Here is a 21,910-nt window from a genome sequence, read left to right as displayed (position 1 = left end):
GACAAACATCTGAACGCGGCTGGAGGTAAAGCTAACTGATGCTCACTGCGCAAACTGAGTGMTTCCATAAAAAACTGAAAGGAACCTTAGCATCACCGATGTGCAGCCTTCCCCACGCAAATTYTGGCTGACCTGCACCTGTGGAGGGTACAATGCAAGTTATGCCTCCCCCTTTCTAGGCAGGTGAATGTCCCTCAGCAACCCATTGCTAGTGCTGTTGCCCTAGGGATGAAGGAGCAGTCGCAGCCAGTGAACATCCTCAGGCTACAGCCCAGCTGAGCATTTAGGAATGCAATTATTATATTAAGACTCCTCCTGCAGTCCTTTCTCATGTAGGACTTTCATCCCACATTTTATGAAGTCCAGTGAATTTCTGCCAGAAATAAAGATTTGCAAGCTCCTTAGTCTGTCTGCTATAAGCAAGATAGACCTACAGGCTTTAAATTCCACAGCTTACTGATTCACTCCTCCTATTTTGATTCATCTCAAGATCATAAATGGGTTTTGGAAAGAAACTCTGCAAAGATTTAGTGACTGGAGAAAGATCTTTTCAGGTATTTTGTAGATGTTAGTGCCTTAAGGCAACAACAAGGGCTTTGACAAAGTATTTTTTATGTCAATGGCAGACAGATAAGCAATATTGTGAGGTTTTAGTGGCTTAGCCATATTTATCTTAGATATGTTTTATAAGTAAAGTAAGTAGTACAATGCTGTTCATTTGGGGGCATGTTTTGGGGGGCATGTGATTGTGCTTTGGTTTTCCTTGTTTTGCTTTGAATATTAAATAGCTAAGTTATCATGGGCCAAATTCTCTGCTGGACTAAATGGGCAATCAGTTGACTTAAGTGGAACATTGGAAAGTGAGATTAGAAAGGACCTTTCAGCTCATTTGTGGGCAATGATGTAACAGGTGGTTTAGTCTAGGGAGGTCTCTGTGACAAAAGGTAGTGTGCGTTTTGAGCATTTCCACTTGCCAGTAAAATTTCACTATATAACAGATAAACAAAGAGTAACAGAGATAAAACAAACTCCAGCTCAAAATGAGTCATAATATCCATCTCGGAAATCAATGTTGCTCTTGCAAGAACATAAAATAAAAATCAGTTTGCTATTTTGTAGGGAAGCTAGGTTGTTTCAGCAAATAATACGATTAGAAAGACCTAAGAGCTTTGATTGTTTTTAATTTCCATTTTCTTCAACAACCAATTACCCCATGGGAACACCAATTTTTTGTTTTTTTCCACAGGCTGTAGCAAGAACCAGAGGGTAGTAAGCACTGACAATTACCGCAAAAACAGATGGTTATTCATCARGTATTAAGCAACATAACAGTGCTGAACGGATCAGAGTCAAGATAAAAAGATACTGGCACAAGTGAGCTAGCTAAGAAGGTTGCTGGGATTACTCCTCCCACTTAACTCACCCTCTTCCTACACCACCACTATTTTTGTCATTGGTGAGCAAGAAGTCTTAAACACTTCCCCAGTTAGTCAGGAGTCTGAATTGCTCATCTCATGCCCTCTCTGACAGTCCCCTTCTGTGTTTACATTTCCAACGACCTCATTCATGGGGTGATTATGTTACAYAAAGCACTATTTGCTACTTCCTGTACAGTCTTTTCCTGAATAATCTTTCCAGTTAAGATTTAAATCTTTCTGCTCAACCTTTATCTGTCCCTCTCCAGAGCAAACTAAAAACTAAATATGCAAAGTGACAAGGAACAAATGAACCGCATAGCTAAGTAGAAGTAGAGAATTTACTATAACAACTCTCCAGTCCTTTTTCATGTACATAGCTCTTTCTGCATAGCTTATAGCATGATTTTTTTTATTATTTTCTCTTTTACTCTTCAATACCGGTGGCTAGCATCATCCTTGGCTTGATTTTAGCTCATTTCAATGATAAGTTTCTCAGAGCTGTGATCTGACACTTTGTCTGTGAAGAGCTCAGAGTGCAGCTACTGCAAAAACAAACACCATATAAGATTTTTTTTTTCAAAGTAAAATGTAGTCTAAATCTTCTAGGAACTCCAGTGCATCCAAATAAAGAAGAACATCAGGCCAGTTGAAGTAAATTGTGTAGGCTTTTCAGAAACAGAACTGCAAAAAGGAAATGGACCTRAAGCACTCATGCATGAGACCCAACATAGCAAGGAAACTCTTGAACTTGTAAGAAAGGTGCAGCCTGCCCGTCATTTCTTAGGGACCGGCCCTCACTCAACATTTAATTTCTACAGCAAAGTAAATTTAAAAAGCAAGCAGTTTATCACACCCACCATCAACAAACATGAAATACAACTTATTCTACTGGGTTGAATTGCAAACACAAGCTGATCTAATCTCTGGGCAGCTATTGGGTTTAATGAAAGTGAGATGCTCAGCTAAAATGGAGCTAAGTCTACCTGACTTTCTAATCTTCCCTTATTTTTTCTATAACCTTTTAGAAATATTCCTTCTATTTTCATAGTTTGAAGTATAACTTACTTCTCCAACCTGCTCTGTAAACAGATTGAGGCACACTTAGGCCTTTTCCACTTCCTTCAGAGCTGCCTCCTTCTACTGGCTCTGCAGCAGCAATCTTTCTTTCTCCCCATTACCAAAAAGGATTTAATGTTTTACTGTCAATCACTATACAAAGTCTGACAATCACATAATCCTCAAGAGCAGATCTTGAGGAGTTTCACCTCAAACTTGGCCCTAGAGGACAGCTCTGCAGCTGCTGCTGTGGATGCAGGAACTCCTCCTTTCCCTGCTCAGGCTGGATTTAGCCACCTTCCCACAGGAGGACACCTGGAAGAACTTCAGTGTAATCTTCCAAAAAAAGAGTCATAGTTTAGAGTCCCTGAATTTCTTCTATTTTCAGTTATTTAAATCATTTAAATGTACAACACTCCAGTTGCTAAAAGCAACTGTCTTGTTCCTCCAATGTGAGACATTCATATATCATCTTATGTTGCTCTGAAACCATTAAGGAAACAAAGCCACCCAGTTAGGGGATGGCTTCTCTACTTGCTGATACTAAGTCTCACTATTTTGTATTCAACTGGATGGTTTTCTTCCACAGCCACTTTGTCTAAAATCCCTGTTTACAGCCACTTCTCTTGCTACTTATATCTGTTCTCAGACCATTACACATAAATGCTCCTAATGTTCAAATTTATAGAATAAATCAATGTGCTTTGTCTTATAAGAGCCTCTCATCTTACCTGAGGACAGAGGCCTCAGCATTAGCCATGGTCCTCATATGCAAAACACTCCAACCAATGCCAAAACTAACTTTGATGATGAATCGGCAGTGCATAGGAAAATATGGCAGATCTCTTCATTGCAAACATTAATACAGTGTAACAGAAAATTGTGTCCTCCTATGGAATTCTAGGAAATATAAGGAAAAAATTTGGGGGGAGCGTTTAGCTCCCCAAATTATATAATTTGATATATTTTATGTGGATTTTTTGTCACGTGCAAAATATATAAAACCTACACTCTGAATATTTATCCATAGATTTAATTAAACCAGACATGAGAAAAGGCCTTCCAAAATTATCAGGTCACTTTCTTCAGTGTACCCTAAGAAATGCATTTACAGCATATCTAAAGGTTTAGCAGAGCTGGCAAGGTTGGAGGTAGTAAGTTGCAAAAGGGATGATTCCCCACAGAGCATAACTCACGTTCTGTTTGCAGTTTGGATGCCTAGAGACTACATAACTTTAACTACAGGTGTGAATCAAAATCTATTTAAATTTCTTTAATTGTGAATTAAAAAAGATTCACAACTTTCTGCTGCAAACTTCCATACATGCGATTGTACTTCAGCAGTCCTCTCTCTGTCTAGTTCAAATCAATTTGCCACAGGTTTCAGCTAAACAGAAAACCAACTGAAATAAGAGTGGCCACACAAAGTTTATGCATTTTAGCTGCAATGATGCAAGAACTTATACAGGCTAAAAGATGCAAATCTGCTCTCAAAGCAACAGCTCTGCAGTTCAGACAGTTGCCATCCGCCAACTGTGTCACAGTAACCAGTCAGGTCCAGCCTCTGAAATATGCCGAAGTGCAAAAGAAAACACCCTGGCCACCTCCCGTCCTGCCTGAGTTAGCTGGAGCTTTTCTGGGCGTCTTCCTGGGTTGTCGGCTGTGTGGCAGGAGGTGAACGAGGGGCAGAGACTGCTGTGAAAGGAGGTCCTGCCAGGAAGAGGGGGTGGCTGCCTCGGCCTCTAAAACCACTCACTGTAGCTGGTCCACGCAGAGCAGCTGTGTCAGCCTCAAGGCACATGCCTACTACATAAACAAAATACACACTTATAAGTTAAAGGAAAGGACAAGGTTTCTTTTCATCCAAGCGAATGCTTTGCTATTTCAAACAATCTTATATTTGTCCTTCTATAGAGATTGCAAACACGTATTTCCAGCTTGGGTCCAGCTTAAAATGATTTAACTCATTGCTAAAATAAATAAATGCTGACCAAAGACTCCTTTTCTTATCCTAATTTCAATCAACATTTTTCTATGTATTCAGCAGCAAAGAAAATAAAAGAAAAAATCACATTTAATCTTTCCAAGAATACATCATGATACAGATCAAAACCATCCAAACATTCAGGACTATTCAGATCATGAATCTGGGCAAAAATGAGAAGGATACTAGTTCTCCAAAATATATTTTTCTTCCATTTTGGTATTCATCCATGTTGGTGGTTCAGAGGAGTTTTTGTTTTCAGCGTRTCTGGCCATGTGTAGGCACTATCTTTTCTTGTATGTGTATAGCATGCAGCACRTTAAAATTCTGGGTGTGACTGCAAAACAAAAGCTTCACCCAGTAGAAATAGTATTAACGTGGAAATGATGCAACTTCCATAGCAGTCAAATGTGCTTCTGTTTGTTGTGACTAACCTCAAAGGCATAGCTGGAGACCAAGTGATGACACCTAAACAGTCCAGATTACACCTCTGTCACTATGATCAAGAATGAAACATAAAGCGATCAAAAATTCCATCAGCGCAGGAAGTAAACACAGGCAGTCCGGAGCGAAATCAAATGGGACGGTGCGATGGCAGGGAAGAAGACAGGCTGGAAACACAAAATATGCAAACAAATGGATGTATTCCCCAGGGAGAAGTGTGCTGTGTAGCGACAAACCCATCAGAAGTAACAGCAAAGCTAGCGTAGCTGAATGAGGAAGTGAAAATGAAAGCAGTAAAAAGGGGGTTTCTAGAATTAAAAACACAAGGAACAAGGTGAACTGGGAAGGTCCCAGACTGTGGGAAGAATCAATCTGTAGCTGTGAGGATGGGATTTTCAACTGTGTGAAGATGCAAGAAAAATAAATCAGGAATAAAGAGAATGGTCACCTGGACTATTTGGATCTTATTGAAAATAATGAAGACAGTTTCACTATGCTGTGCAAGCCTGATGGTCTTCTAAGGTAAAACAGCCAACTGGAGAAATTATTTTAAGTCGTGGAGACTAGATACTGCCTTTACATGATGTTATGCTTTTCCAGCTCAAAGATTCTCGATGCAATTCACTAAGCAAGTGATTAGTTTTTKGTAGTACCTGCAGATGAAAAGAGCCTCTTGATTCTGCAGTCAAGAGGAGGGGCTTAGTAATATATTTAGTAATAGCTTGGGCTATTTGAAATGGTGTAGCATTAGAAAAGCACCCACAGCCTTTCCAGAGTCATAYGCCTGTTTATCGAAAGCGCCTCAGAGCCAGCTATACAAACATACTCGGGTGCTGAGGGCTCTGCCCCGGCTGCTTAACTTGCCAGCGCCTGTCGGGTGAGCTGCCGTGCCTGCCCAAGCGCGTGCTCGTAGCCCGCTCCAAGGAGAGGCGATGACGCCTCGCTCGCAGGCCGTTCCCGCAGGCCGKTCCCGGCAGAGGTGCCGTGATTTGTTGCGTGTGCAGGCCAACACAAACGTTATCAGCAGCAGCACATCTCGCCTAGCTTTAACCCTCTAGCCCCAGCTCATGGCCCCAGCTCCCGCCTGCGGTCAGTGACTCATTGCTCTTCAGATGGATTTGGGGAGGAGGAATGAGTCACTTCTGGAGCTACCTGTATTTCACAACTGAGTACTGGATAGCCAGCTTGGACCGGACTGCTAACCTTTGCTGGCTAAAATTAGACAGGAGCAACCCCCCCTCAACTGATGCTCGTAACCTGTGAAGCAGTTGTGAATTCTTCRTGTGTCTGAAGCCATGTCTGCTGGGATTTTAGGGAAAGATGTGATTACTTTGTTTATCCTTTGTTGAGATAAAGGGCTTTGGTCAGAATGGTGACTGTTTCTGAAAACTGCCATCTCGATGTGGCTACAGACATCAGTTCTTTTTCCAGTTTGTCAAATCTAAAATCCCCAGGAAGAAATGCTGCAACACCACCGCCGACGGAATATCCTCATGCGGCAAAGGGACTCGAGCACCTCTCAGCTAGCAGAGCTTAGGAAACGTGTCAAGGCAGTAGCACACTAGTGTATAAAGTGTAAAACGTGTACTTTCTTCTTTAGGAATAGCCTAGTTAAAGATAAACCTACCCTTGGAATATTAATGAACTTCCCGAGGGTGCCGCTGTCGGTGACAACTCCTTCGTGTCTGTTGTTCTCAGTCTCCCTTCTTACGGCTATTTTAAACTCCAAACCCTCAGTTCAAAGTGGTGCTAACTGAGCTGCGGTGACATTTGCTATAGCTCTTTGATAGGGCACAACTCAGATGACAAATCTGAAAGATCAAGTAGTGTGTTCCCGTCTCAGAAAAGAACTGGGTCTTAAGCCAAAAGAATGAAGCAAGGGTTGGACAGGAAAGGAAAAGCAAGGCTGGGATTGATTACAACTGCCTTTGTGTTTTTCCGAATGAAAGAGAAAAAAACAGATTGTGAAAACAGGAGCCAAGGTGTTGAAAATCAGTGGGGGAAGGATGTGAGTCATTATTGTACATAAATCTAGATTTCTGAATGGTAAAACTGGTCAAAATGTTTCCAACAAATTTATTTCATAATGAAGCTTGAATTTTATTCAGTTCATGCTTTACACAAAAGTACTGAATAGTTTTTCCCCCAGAAAATTTTGACTCTCCACCAAAAATGCAAATCCGTGAAAACAAATGTATTTTTGCCATAAAGAAGAACCACAGGTCAACAAAAAACATCACAGTACATAGCTGAGGAAGTAGTATGCCCAGAGAATCTGGCCCACAAGGGAAAATGGGAAATCAAGTACAGAAGCTGTAGCTCTTGACTTGAACATGTCATTGAAATAGGCTCATTTTCATTGTTTGGGGGGAAAAGAAAGATTTTTTTCCATGGATAATTTCAACCAAATTAATTATTATTTGTTCAGTTGAACTGTAAGGAGGAAAAAATAATTTGAAGTGTATCCAAAGCGTAACTACTTTTCTGCTATAGGTAAGGACCAGAACCGCTGTGACAAGAATTTTAGAAAGCTCACATTATATCATTAATCTTGCAAAACATTCTGTACTAGCACTATTGAGTATAGGCGCTGTGCCCCCTTAATCTTAAAACCACAATACATATATTTTCTCTAGTCTATTAGAATTAAAGTTCAATATTTGTTAGCATTCCAGACAGCCAAATACCTTTTAAGCAATTAGAAATGTCTCTCTATTGCTATATAAACATTTCCTGATTTTTTTGTAGAAAAATTTCTCTCTATATATTTCAGATCATTTCAGTAGTAATGCACTGAAAATTAAGCTTTCAAATTAACTTAGAATTTGGATGATATCATAATATGTGAACATACAACTACTGCAGCAGTTAATGTGTAACCAAATGAAAGACACTTTGGAATATGAGTTTGAGTTTGCATGCAGTTTTCACAATTGTACTATAGTCAAAACAAGAGAAAAATAAAGAAATAAAGACAGGTCTTGTGATGTACATGTACAGTGATCAAATATGTTAAATACAATTTGCAGCAAACAGGGAGGTGAAAGCAATGTCATTTTAAGCTGTATTTTTTTGCTAACAAGTGTAAATCCTCTGACTATGGCTTTATCACTACTTTTATAAAACGTTCAGATCATTTACAAACAGTAATCTGGGAACTCTTGTAACGCTGCCTCTGAGTATTAATTAAGCAATGCCATCTTTATTTCATAGGTGGCAAATTGAGGCAAAAAGAAATGAAAATCCTATGAAAATTGGGAGCTTGATCAGAAGCCAATGATAAAAGGAAAATCTGTTATCTCTGAAAGAGAAACAAAAGGAGAATGAGGGAAAAGAAGAAAATAAATGAAAAAAAATAAAGGAAACACAGACAACATTAGGCTGAAATAAAAGTGGCTAGGAAATAAAAGTCCATAAAATACTTTAAAATAAAGCTCATGATCTGCTGCTAGATTTGGTAGCTTAAGGGGTTTCATACATCCCAATAATCCTCCCTGAAAAATGATACCCTTCTGCTAACGTTTCTTAAACTCTACTTACATGAATATCATGAACAATTTATAAATCAATTATTTTGTACTTTGCCCTTAGTTTGTCCTTCCTCGAGTCTTTTCCCCTCATATCTTACCCTTTGATTTTTCATTGTGCTTATTATGAAAATAAAGCTGTTTGCGCATTACACAACACTCTCCATGAACTCTGCTAGGTGCACCTGAAAGTCATACGCTGTATTTGCCTGAGGTGTTAGCTGCTCCTCCCATAAAGGGGCAGAGATTGCATCTGTTTGCAGATGAAATCTATATTATTGATTCCTAGCCATCAAGGTTTGTGCAGATGCTGTTTGCTGAAACCCTAAGGCAAAGTATGAATTGCAGCATCACAAAGACACTGGCCAGTTTTGCTTATTTCTGCCATTTCCTTGCACTAGCAAATACATCTTTTATTTTGACTTTCTGCTTTGGAAGCATGCCTACAGTGTATGGATTTATATGTTTTTCATATAAATATTTTCTATATCCTGGTATTTTCCTTGCTCTTCGAAATATCTTCTATAGTATAGCACTCTGTCAAGGGTGATCAAAGAAGGAGCAGAGAGGAGATATCTCAAAAGGGAATCACTGATCAAAGGAATGGAAAAAATGCTTTGACTTATGTGATGCTATGTCATGTGAGGTTTGGTGGGAGGAGAATAATGGTCTGTTTAATTATTAAGATAAAGGCTTGTGATAATAATAGCATGTTAAAAATGACTCTAGTGTCTTTTATTATTGTCTAACAAAAATTAACCGGTGGCTTGCTGATAGGATTTCAGCTCCTTTCCTCAGCTCTTCAGACCTAAGGGCTCTTTTCTCTTTAGTATAAACATAATTCTCTCTCTGAAGTCTCTTGAACTGGTTACTTGTGAAGATTACATACTGCCCTAAATGGATCAGTAGGTTGATATCATTGGATTTAGAACTGTGCACATTTTCTGAGGAAGGAAAAATGACTGAACTGACAAAGATTAAAGAATGTGAAGGACAAATTGCAAACGTGGAATCAGAACAAGATTCAGTATTTGGGTGAGCTACCCAGTAAGTCACTTTCTTAGTAGTAGCAGGCGTTGTGCTGTGGGAAGTGTCTCCAGAGAGCTCAGATGCCCTGGAGGGCTCCAGGGTGGTGCTCTGTGCTGGCACAGGGGTGCTGTGAAACCCTGCACCACTAAATTCCCATGCTCCTCAACACTGCACAAGCAGCAACCGAGAGATACTTGCAGAAAAGGATTTTGTATTCTAAGAGATTCAAAGAAATGACAGCTAGCTACAKAAAAGTCCACAAGTACAAGTCAAAACAAAGCAAACATTTTGAAAAAAACTGCTAGATATCTCAATCTGTAGTCGGGCAACATAAGCAGTTACTCAATGGYAATTTTCATGAAAGGCATTAACCATTGCAAATATTCTCCAGTTCTGAAAAAAAAGAGATCACTTATTTTGTTATCTGGATACAAATGTGGGACCTAGATTTCAAAAGTAAGGTTTTTTAATAGGTATGATTGAGAAAGGCCAACTTCAGACAGCTCTGATGGTCAATTTTACAGAAATGCCAGACCCTTCCTTTTTAACAATCTGTTTCTTGTAGTTGGCAATCCAAAATTCTGATAACTTTGGTCTGCATTTCTAATTATAAATACTATATTTGAAAATATAGGCCCAGCATGCACTCAGTATTTAAATCCCCTGAGCTAGCTTTCACTATTCTTTCAAAGTTTCCATATTAGCAGTGCTGGAGGGAAAGTACATTATGTCACCAAATGGTTGTATGGATTTGAACTTGGCTTAAAAAAAAAAATCAATAAAAACATTGTTCATAATGACAAATCTTTCAGTCTCTTTTTTGATAAGATTCATTCTTTTAGGATATACAGTATACAACAGCATTTTGAAATACATTAACATTTCTCTTCCTTTATTTCCTTTTACTTAGTTTTTTTGGCAGACTTGTTTGGAAATATACATACCTCATCTGATTCCTCAACTTTCAACCAATAAAAACTTAATAAAATCTTAAAATAATAATAACAATTTGAAGTATAAACCTCAGCCGCATGCAGGCTCTCTTCCCTTTTCCAAAATCAGAAATACTTGTGATTTCTTGGGTAGCCATAGGGAATCATGATAGGATAGACAGATTGATAGATAGGCAAAAAGATGATGATTTTAAAACACAGCTAATGTTCTAAAACATTAATTGATGATTTTATGATGACTTTATCACATCTCTTTCCATTCAGTTGTTTGCTTAGCACATTTAGGAACAATTTCTCTTCAGAATTCCTCAGTGATTTTCCTAAGAGAATTTTACCGCTGTGATAGAAGACCACAGTTAGACTAATTTTATTATCATGGATTTCCCCTAATTAGCACCATCTAGATAGCAATTAAAACGAATAATGCGAACACAACAGTTCTGGAATTCGCAGACATTAATGATTTAACAATCATTATGTTATATAATGACTGTTAGGGTTATGTATAGCCACTTCCACATATGTTTACATAACAGCTGTACCAAAGCCTGCTGATGTGGAAGATACTTAGAGTTACATTCCCAATTAGGCAAAAAGCCAAAGAGAAAGGACAAATAAACTCTTCATGTCTTTTATGTCCTTTGTAAATCTTAAATAATCACAAGTTTTACTAAGTATTGGTGGGGATACACCATATTGGTAAGAAAGTCAAAACTTTAATCTCAGAACTATTGCAAAAAACATTTTATTCTTAGAAAAAAAATTTCACCATAAAATTTCAGTAAATCCTGAATGTCAATGGTTTTTAATTTAAATTTGTACAAGACCAAAATGCTAGAAACATTGAAACAGTTTCAATGATTTTGAAAAATTTAAGTTGACAATTTGGAGGACTTTCTTCTAAAAATTAACAACATAATCGCTAGCCAATGAGGCTTCTAATCTCACGCTGTCACTTCAGAAAAAAGAAAAGACCTTAGGCCAAGGTCTTTGAAAAATGAAAAATAACAAATATAACATTTTTTCTCTGTAGGGSACAATCACAGAATCACAATAACGAGTAGCTAGGACTACATGGCAGAACGCTGGATTTGGTATTGCAGGGATCCCCTCAGGGTCCCAAGAGTCTGAATGAATTTTTCACACTCATTAGTTTGAACACTGCAAATGTAAGCAYGGTCAATAGCTGGCCACAGTTGTGAAAACTATTGCCCAGATTCACATAAACTAGGGACCTACCTTATTGTGCTCTTCTGAGGGCAGCTCCTTTTGCTACTATTGAGGTGCTGTGAACCTTAGAACACACAAACACAAATTGGCACTCTCAAATTTTTTATAGTTACTAATAAATGCATCTCTTTAGTTTGTCCTTCCATTTGTTCTATGATTCCCAGAATAAAGATTTGATGCAATCCTTAGTAGAAAATGTGAATACAGCCTTTCAACTCTGCAATTACTTGAATAAAGCTTCCTTGATCTATGGCAGATGTCTTCAAAAATTTTTCTTGCTTTTCCAAAGGGATGCAGGACTTGATGTGCTCTTACCCGGTAAAGAATCATCATTTCCTTGGCACAACARGGAGTTATGCATCTAAATGTTTTTGAGTTAAGAGCTTTGTCTATACATTCACTGTAAACAAGAAAAACAAGAACTGTACAAAACCTGGATGCAAAGCCAGACAATAATTGCTTACTAAGTCAGAACTACTGTCAGTTTTCTTGGTGGTATATTCCATGTTAATGGAAGAGCCATTGCTTTCCATATCCCTTTCAGAGGTGGTCTTCCGTTGCAGCTGTGCTACTGCTGCCCCTAGTAACACCATGCTGCAGGCCAAGCACTGCTAGAAACTGCCAGGCATCATAAACAGCAAAGTAGGTGTGCTCTGGCTAAATGTTCCTGGAGCTATTTTAAGCCTTTAGTATGAGACAGTTGAGAAAATATCCTGTGGCAGAGGGCAAACTCAACAAGCAAATTATTTCATCTGTAAGATGATGGTGTTCTTGTCCAATCCTTATAAAATTCAGCAAAGCAGCCCTTCAGRAAAGGGATTCTTTAACTATGTTCCTGAGAGAAATTACAAATAGACAGATTCACCACATCCCAAAGCAAGCTTAGAGGCTGTATTATTTGGCTGGAGCCATTTTTAGCTACACAAGAGAAAACACAATTTCATAATGCCATCATTTATTCACTTTCTCTTARCAGCTGCAGCTCATGTAGCAATTCAGGTCACCCAGATAACTGCACTCAATCTCTCTAGCAGCAAAGCTGGCTTTAAGAAGAACTCATCATTAATCATGCTACATAATACTCAGGCAACTGCATGTTATAGTGCAGTCAGTGCAGTGCACAAATGTGTAGAAACTAGACATGGCCAATTAATAGGAGGCATGTAAAATAATTAAGGAATAAAATAAAATTGGCAGGACATTTCAAGGAGATCAATGAATTTGTTGGGAGTATTGCAAAGCCTGGGAGCAAAGACTGAAAGCCTTGAAGATCACGTGAAGTGCAAAACTAACAAACTACACTGTTAACCATCTGTCATATCTTAGACAAAAATTATATTTATAGATATTGTAAAAATGAGGGTAACAGAACACTGGAGGRTTGCCCAGAGAGGCTGTGGAGTCTCCATCCGTGGAGATTCAAAGCTGTCTGGACACAGTCCTGGGCAATGTGCTGTAGGTGACCTGTTTGAGCAGGGAGGGTGGACTAGATGATCTCCAGAGGTTCCTTCCAACCTCAACCTTTCTTTGATTCTGTGAATGATCACCTTGACTATACACCTGTACTGATCTCTTAGTTTAGCTCCCAAAGACTTTGCCAGACTGCCCCATACAGAGAGCCACATTGCAAGATGCCCCAAGCTAGATGCATGCTGCATTGTGTCCCATTAAAAAAAAAAAAAAAAAAAAAAAAAAAAAAAAAAAAAAAAAAAAAAAAAAAAAAAAAAAAAAAAGACCTAAACATGTATTTTCAAGTCTGCAAGAAGCACATGCCACACAGTTTAGCAAGCAATACATCTTTTTCCACCAACAAGTAAAAGCCTGAGAATTTGAAAGACCTTGTTGCCTTACATTATCAATCCACTGACACATCTTGTGATGGCACACAGAGAGGAAGTCAAATATAACTACAGCCAGGGCACTCACTAGGGCATACAGGTCCATGTCCTAGTTTCTCTACTGAAAATGTGAAAAACTAGTGAGAACTAGTTGCAGAGGGATTGCTTTATCAAGCATCTGGCACTTAGCTACAGTTCAGGAGTCTGGAGTAGGTCTGTCTACAATTTATTTTCATGTAAGAAGGTTTTTTAATRAGAAGCAATGTTAGGCAAAACCTGTAAAGTATGTCCACTCTGCTATGCACTGTTATAGCAATAGATGAGGAAATCTGCTGTCTGTAAGTATGAACAGAGGGTAGAAAAGAAGAGAATTGTTTGACAGAAGGGTAAAGTAACTTYGTATCTTCTGTATTGGAGATTAGGAGAAGCAAGATGACTATCTAGATAGTGTTAGTTGTAAGTGCCATTAAGTGTCCATCTTTTTGTAGCATTCAGTTTGGAAAGGATCTCTACTGTCCTCAGAGAGCTGTCCTCAGCTGTAGAGAGTACAGCAGGCCTAGTGGTCCTGAAAGCATTCTCTACTGCAAGCCACTTCAAGCTTTCAGGCAATATTGGCAGGCCTGGGAACACCCAATGACAATCAGCAGGAACAGAGGACGTGGCTATGCTCACTGTGAATAACAGTCATGATGGCAGGGCCTGGGACACAGATGGAAGTAAAATAGCATCGGCAGTATGGGTCAGTATCCTCATGATGTGGATGTTCATACTGCAGGGCTGGAAGCCGGAAGGAAGGAAGATGATGGACTTAATACATGGGTTCTCTACACACAAGGAAGGCAGCCGGCACTGGTGATTTGGATTATCAGCAGTGACTGGTGAGATCGTAAAGACCCACAAGCCCTACAGGTCACTAGACAGAGATATGTGTCCTATAGTCTTGGCACACATGGGCATCCATGTTCTAAAATAAAATGATAATGTTCATGATATTGGTAATGGCAAATAGCCAAGTGTGGGTAAAGGACGCATAGCCTTGCAGACCACCAAAGCGATTATGGCCACAATAGACCACCTACCCTTGAACTACTGTGTCGTAGGTGCGTAGGAGTCTAGTGTGGCCACCTTCCAAAGTGTGATTCCTACACTGGACAGGGCAGTGAACCGGGAGCAAGTGTGCATCCTCTCCTTCAGCAAGTCCCAGCATCCAGCATGGGTTTATCTGTGCAAATTAGTCCACCATTCTTCCCCAAGCAGGTGCTCGCAATACACCTAGATCTACATGAAATGAATGAATTGATCTCACAGGTGAAAGTCTCTAGAATTTCAAAAGACCTCTTATTTTTCCTGAAATAAGCCCTGTAAAGCTCCTCTTCTCTTACCTAAAACTCCTCCATCCATCTGTGCCTGTCTCACCCTTCCCCGCCCTTGYATCTTCTCTGTTGCATAGAACAGTTTATGAAGCAAGCACATGAAGCATGGGGCCAGTGCCAGAAAAGTTTTGCTGAAGGTGACACAGTGGCTTTAGGAAAGATTTCATGCTGTGCATTGGCAGCACAAATTGTGTCAGTTACCATTTTGCACAACTGTGCTGGATCTTTGAACCAGGAGCCCAGGCAAGGAGTAAGGAATAAGAAGGAATCCACCTTTGCCATGTCTCTCTTTCAGTAACCAATGTGATCTGCCTCATAGTCCATTCCTGGGATTTCCTAGCAGAGACCTAACTGCCTTCACCCACTGAGAAYTATGCAATTCAGAAACATGAGCCCATGAGAGGAGACGCTCTACTTGAAACTTAATGCTTTCAAAAGCAGAAGATCTGTTCAAGGATGTAAAGATCAGGAACAGCCTTGGTTGCAGTGACTATGAGACAGTGGAGTTCAAGATTCTGAGAAGAAGAGACAAGGCAAAAAGCAGAATCATAAMCCTGGACTTCAGGAGAGAAAACTTTGGCCTCTTCAGGGAGTTGTTTGCAAAACTCCCATGGGACATGGTCCTAGAAAGAAGAGAAGTCCAAAAGAGCTGGCTGATTTCCAAGGATCACCTTCCTCAAGTTCAAGAATGTTCCATCCCTTCATAGGCAGCAGGAAGCCTGCATGGGTGAGCTCCTGACTAAACTCAGACATAAAAGTAAAACATACAGGAGGTGGAAGCATACAGGAGGTGGAAACAAGGAGTGGTGACCCAGGAGGAATATAGAGACACTGTCTGAGCTTGCAGGGATGGAGTTAGGAAGTTGAATCTGAAGCAATGTGAAAGGCAACAAGAAGGGCTTCTACAGATATATCAGCAGCAAAAAGAAGGCTAGAGAAAATGTGGGACCAGTTGAATGGGAGTGGGGACAGAAGACATGGAAAAGGCAGAGGTAATGAACACCTTCTTTGCCTCAGCCTTTACTGGTAAGACCACCCTTCAGGAATTCCAGGCCTCTGAGACCATTGTCTGCAGCGATGAAGATTTGCCCTCAGTGCAGGAGGATCAGGCTAGGAAATATTTAAACAAACTGGACATACATAAGGACGTGGGACCTGATGGGAATGCACCCATGAGCTGGCTGATGTCTTTGTGAGGCCACTCTTGATCTCGATCTTTGAAAGGTTACAGTAATCAGAGGAGGTTCCTGAAGATTGGAAAAAAGCAAATGTAAGCTCTATCTTCAAGAAGGCCAAGAAGGAGGATCCAAGGAACTATGGGCCTCACAGTGAAGATGAAGGGTGGTGGAAAGGAGATGGAGCAAATCCTGGGAACGGTTTCCAAACACATGAAGGACAAGAAGCAGATTGGAAGTAGTCAGCATGGATTTGCAAAGGGGAAATCATGCATGACCCCAACCTAATAGCCTTCTGCAGTGGATGATGGGAGAGCAATGGATGTTGTTTATCTCGACTTTAGGTTTCCAGYGCTCTCTCCTATAATGTCCTCATAGACAAACTGATGAAGTATGGGCTAGATAAATGGACAGCATGGAGGACTGAAAACTGGCTGAATTGCTGGGCTCAAGGGGTTGTGATCAGTGGTACAAAGTTCAGCTAGAGGCTGGTCACTAGTGAAGTACCTCTGGGGCTCATACCAGGACCAATACTGTTTAATCTCTTCATTAATTATCTAGAGGATGGGACAAAATGCACACTTAGCAAGTCTGCTGATGATACCAAGCTGGGAGGAGTGTCTGATACACCAGAGGGCTGTGCTGCCATTCAGAGGAACCTCAGTGGGCTGGAGAAATGGGCTGGAGAAATGGGCAGAGAGGAACCTATTGAAGTTCAATAGAGGGAATTGAAGAGTCCTGCACCTGGGGAGGAATAACTCCATGTGCCAGTACAGGCTGGGGGACTGACTGGCTGGAATGCATCTTTGCAGAGGAGGAGCTGCAGGTCCTGGTGGACAGCAGCATGTGGCATTGCAGCAAAGAAGGCCCACAGCATCTTAGGCTACATTAGGAAGAGTGTCACCAGCACATGAAGGGAGGTGATCTTTCCCTACTCTTCCTGTGCTCAACACTGGTGAGGCCTCATCTGGAGAGCTAGGTCCTTGTCTAGGCTCCACAATACAAGATACATAAACATAGTGGAGCAAATCTAGCGAAGGGCCACAGAGATGATGAAGGGACAGGAGCATCTCTCATATAAGGAGACACTGAGAAAGCTGAGATTGTTTAGCCTGGAGAAGAGAAAGCTTAGGAGGATCTTATCAATATATGCAAATACCTGATGGGAGGGTGTGAAGAAGTGGGTGGTCAGACTACAGACACCCTGAGGTCCTTTCCAATCTCATCTATTCTATGATTCTGAGAAGTCAATTAAAGAAAGAAAGCATACTTTTTAGTCCACCCAGAAATCAAGATTCCAGTTTATGTCTAGTCAATTATTTTAATAGATTATTTTATCTATTGATTTTAAGATAAAGTTCAGAAGGCCATGCTTGGCCATATAGTTCTCAACAAATCAATGATTATCACTAACTGCTATTCTCTCAGGCCTCTCCACTGCTGTGATGGAAATGACACAACTGAAGTGGATTCGACTATAAAATAACTGATGATGTGCTGCTTTGTTTGTGAGAAAAAGCAGTATTTTGAGAAATAACACTGAAAGGCTGTGCAATAAATTTGAGAATCCTTCTGGTATAAGTGAATTTGAACAGAATGCCAAAGCATGCTTAAAACTGCTTAATTAGATACATTTTGTCCCAGTCTGTGGTACTACCTTTATCATCCAGTGTATTGTAATACATTCTGAAGGTCAGACTTCAAAGTCTTGCTTTAGGTTCTTTTATTTGCTCTGAAGTGCCTGTTCCCAATGCCTCTGCAAAATTCCTTCTTGCAGAAGTTTTATCAAGCATTTATGAAATTTACATTTGGCTGTGATTTTTCTTTTATAAACTCAACTGCATTCCTCAACTTTAGTTGAGGAAGATATGAAACTCATGAAATGTTAATTAGTACTCTAAATGGGTCATTATCATATCTGAAATATTTGAATGAGGTTCTTGGAGCTGGTACATCTTCTCAGATGCTTTATATAATATGGTTAAAAGGAAATATGGAGTCCTATAATYTTCCCCAAAGTGGTACAATGCAGAAGGATGCCTATTAGATGATAACATATGGGAGATCCTATAGAGCAAAGAAGTGTCTATCATGTCCATGCATCATAAAGACACTTTTGTTTCTTTGCTAAATATACAGAGTGTCAACAAAAATAAACAGCTAAAATAAAAAAAGTCTGGATTCATGCCTCATGGCAGAGGCTAAGATGGGACCTCAGTGTCCTTCTCAGCAGTGACTGAGGAAGAAGGAGCCCAGYTTGTCAATGAGACACAGCTTAAGTCCCAGCCACCTTGTTGCAAAAGTACCGTCTAGTTGCCAGCCATTAATGGGCAGCAGTGAAGAAACCTTAAGGGAAACAGCTCTAACAGCCTTTTTATGTTCCTCCTGCATATTTATGTGCAGCTTCCCTCCTTTCAGCCTTTTCATGATATTTTCTCTTCCAGAAGGACAAGGAAAGGAAAGAAGGGACTTCCTAGATAGAGAAGTAATGTTCAGTGTCAGCTTCTGCTAAGGATCAGACTCCTTTCTGRAGTCCTTTTTAAGAACACTATGCAGTAAGCAAGTAGCATTAGAGCTAATGGTTATGTCTTACTACCATACCCTGTGATGTGATTTGGGGAACTACATCCTCACATATTACTCGTATTTTTTACCCATGTTGGATCCCCAGCTCTGCTGCCAAAAAGGGAAGAAACATGAATTGGAGGACTCTRGTATCAGTGCTGAGAATCTTCCACTACTTGAATCCTGACTGCTCATTTGGGTAAATGAACAGAATGTATGATCCTGTAGTGACCTTACAATATTCTGCAAAGAAAAGTATTTTTTCTCAAGACTACTTATCTCATGTTTAGTTTCTGGGTGGCAACCTCCAATATAAAAAGTTGCCCCCGATAACACAGGCCAGCAAGGCTGCATAAGGATGAGAGTAAATAGTTTGTTTAATACAGTCCCCTGCAGCCCTCTGATAAAGCGAAATGTGAGCAGAGGTGCACCTTGACCAGCTGGAAGTTAGAAATGTGTTTGCAGGAGCTCAGGTTGCAGCCTGTATAAAAGCTTTTTTTGTGTGCTGGTTAGATCAAGCATCAGCGGCTGCTGTTCACTGGTGCATGTGGAATTAAAGCTAGTGACAGGCAGAAAAAAAAAGAAGGGAGAACACACAGGACAGGGCAAGGAACAAGAGCCCTGTTGATATAATCACTCAGCTCACAAACAGCAGGACAGGAGAGGGGGAGGGAGGGCTGCGTGTCGCAGTTAATTCAATGTGCTGCAAATTCAAAGAGACTCTGTTTTGCTTTTAACTCCAATTCCCAGAACAGTGAAACAAGGAAGAAAAACAAATGAAAGAGACCTGGAGATGGGCAAGACAAACAAAAATACAGTAATGGCAGAGTGTTGTAAAGTGAGCAAGGAGAAGAAACCAAAAAAAATGTTTTTACTCAAAACAAATGGTTATTTTTCCATTTGGAACAGCAATTACCTGTTTCTCCCAAAACAAGTGTAGTAGCATTCATGCTGGGGTGGTATCACCTTCAGTTTTCTTCACATTTACTTGCTTTAGAATATATAAAACATGACTAGTAATTAATATTTCAATCATGAATCAGGCAAAGTACTTAAACACACTCTTAAGTTCAGTCACATAATTAGACCCACCAAAGCCCATAAGCTATTGATTTGATTGAAATTTAACAGATACTTGACTGCTTTGCTAGGCTGAGATTTCCCAGCCACTGCTATTTACTAATTCCCCAAAGTGCTTATAAATTATACACCATATCCTCCTCCCAGGCCGAGTCTGCCTGCTGCCTCCATGTGAGCTCTCTGAGACCTCATRCATATACATTCATATACAACATTACCCAGAGAGGTTGTGGAGTTTCCTTCCTTCGRGATACTCAAAAGCCATCCAGACACAATGGAAATGTGATCTAGGTGACCCTGCTTGAGTAGGAGGGTTGGACTAGATGATCTCCAGAGGTCCCTTCCAACCTCAACCACGCTGTGATTCTGTGAACATTGTTAAAACTGATGATCATAGAATCATAGAATCAGTAAGGTTGGAAGGGACCTCTGGAGATCATCTAGTCCAATCCTCCTGCTCAGCAGGGTCACCTAGAGCATGTTAGACAGGATCGCATCCAAGCAGGTTTTTGAATATCTCCAGAAGAGACTCCACAGTCTCTCTGGACAGCTTGTTCCAGTGCTCTGTCACCCTCACAGTAAAGAAGCTTTTCCTCCTATGCAGGTGAAACTTCCTGTGTTCCAGTCTGTGGCTGTTGCCTCTTGTCCTGTCATTTGGCACCACTGAAAAGASTCTGGCCTCATCCCCATGATACCGTCCCTCCAGATATTTGTAGATATTGATAAGATTCTCCCCTCAGTCTTCTCTTCTCKAGGCTAGACAGACCCAGCTCTCAGCCGTTCCTCACAGGGCAGATGCTCCAGCCCTCTGATCATCTTGGTAGCCCTACACTGGACTCTCTCCAGTAGCTGTGTGTCTCTCTCATACTGGGGAACCCAGAASTGGATGCAGTACTTGAGATGAGGCCTCATCAGGGCTGAGTAGAGTGGCAGGATCAYCYCCCTTAACTTGCAGGCAACAGTCTTCCTAATGCACCCCAGGATACCATTGGCTTTYTTGGCCACAGGGGYGCATTATTGGCTCAGATGATGCACATCTCCACCTGGGGCTACCTATGCTGGCTGCTGGAGGCTACTGCCATCTCACATCTTGCTCATGAGAGCTCCCTTTTACCTGTCTCACCAGAAATAAGCCAGGCTGACCTGAACAGAAGGGCCTTTCTAAGCTAGCTCACTTTGACTGGAGGAGGTTTAGGGAGTCAGCACTGTGCCAGCCAGTTTAGGAGGATGGTAACTCCTATCTTGGTGTGGTGCCTCACGGTGATGCTGGCGACAGCTCCATCCCAAGYGTCTGATCCAGGGGAGGATGATGCAAAACTGAAAATATCTCTGTAAGACGAATGTTTGTTTGATTTGATAGTCAAAGGGAATAAAACACAGACCATTCATTTTCTCAGGTAGAGAATACCTTCACTCAGTTTCATGTTCATTTGGTCTAATAAATTTTCAGTAATTCTTAAAACACAAACAGCAGATGTTGGTGCCACTTCTGCTAGTGTAAATGCACGGCAAATTCACTGTTATCAGAAGTTTGATTCCCTTTGGAATCAAGCCATAAAATAGGGATTATTAATTCTATTTCTCTGAGATATTTAATGTGCACTTGTGCTTGAAAAAAAGGAACATTTCCCAAACAGCAAGAAAATTAGTGTAGGTGTGTACTGAAGCTGTAAGTTCCATTAATTCATAAGGTTGCTTGTATAAAATTAAGAAGGTTGTACAGTCCTCTTAAACCATAGGTGTCCTAGACTTCAAAGTACATACAAGATGCACATCTACAAAAAATATATGGATTTCTGAAGCTTCAGGTTAAATATGTAATACATGGCTTATTTACTTAGCTTATTATACTCAGTCTAGTAATTCTGTACCAGCCTATGCAATTAAAAATATCAAGCTGGTAGGGGAAATAAACGATCCCTCTCAAAGACATAATCACACCATGACTCAGAATGGTTTGGGGCATTGTAGGGGGGAAAAAAAAAATGATGTGTAGGCAAATCAGCCATAGATTAGCAATGTACATATCATAGTCTTGAAAAATCCTTACACATGAGCTTAGTCTTAGATTCTTAAGCTAGGACAAATGAATCTCACCTTACAGTAGATAACATAATTTCTTGTCTCCACTGACTGCATATGAAGCTGGAGCCTGGCAGTCTGAGTAAATCTCTCACCCCTTTGCTGAAATCAGGAACCATGAGAAATTGCACTGCCTAGGAATTTCTTGCAGTGGGT

Source organism: Rhea americana, unplaced genomic scaffold (genome assembly GCF_003343005.1).
Source record: "Rhea americana isolate MKP2758 unplaced genomic scaffold, rheAme1 scaffold_199, whole genome shotgun sequence".
Classification (NCBI taxonomy): Eukaryota; Metazoa; Chordata; class Aves; order Rheiformes; family Rheidae; genus Rhea; species Rhea americana.
Note: the sequence above shows the minus strand (reverse complement) of the source record.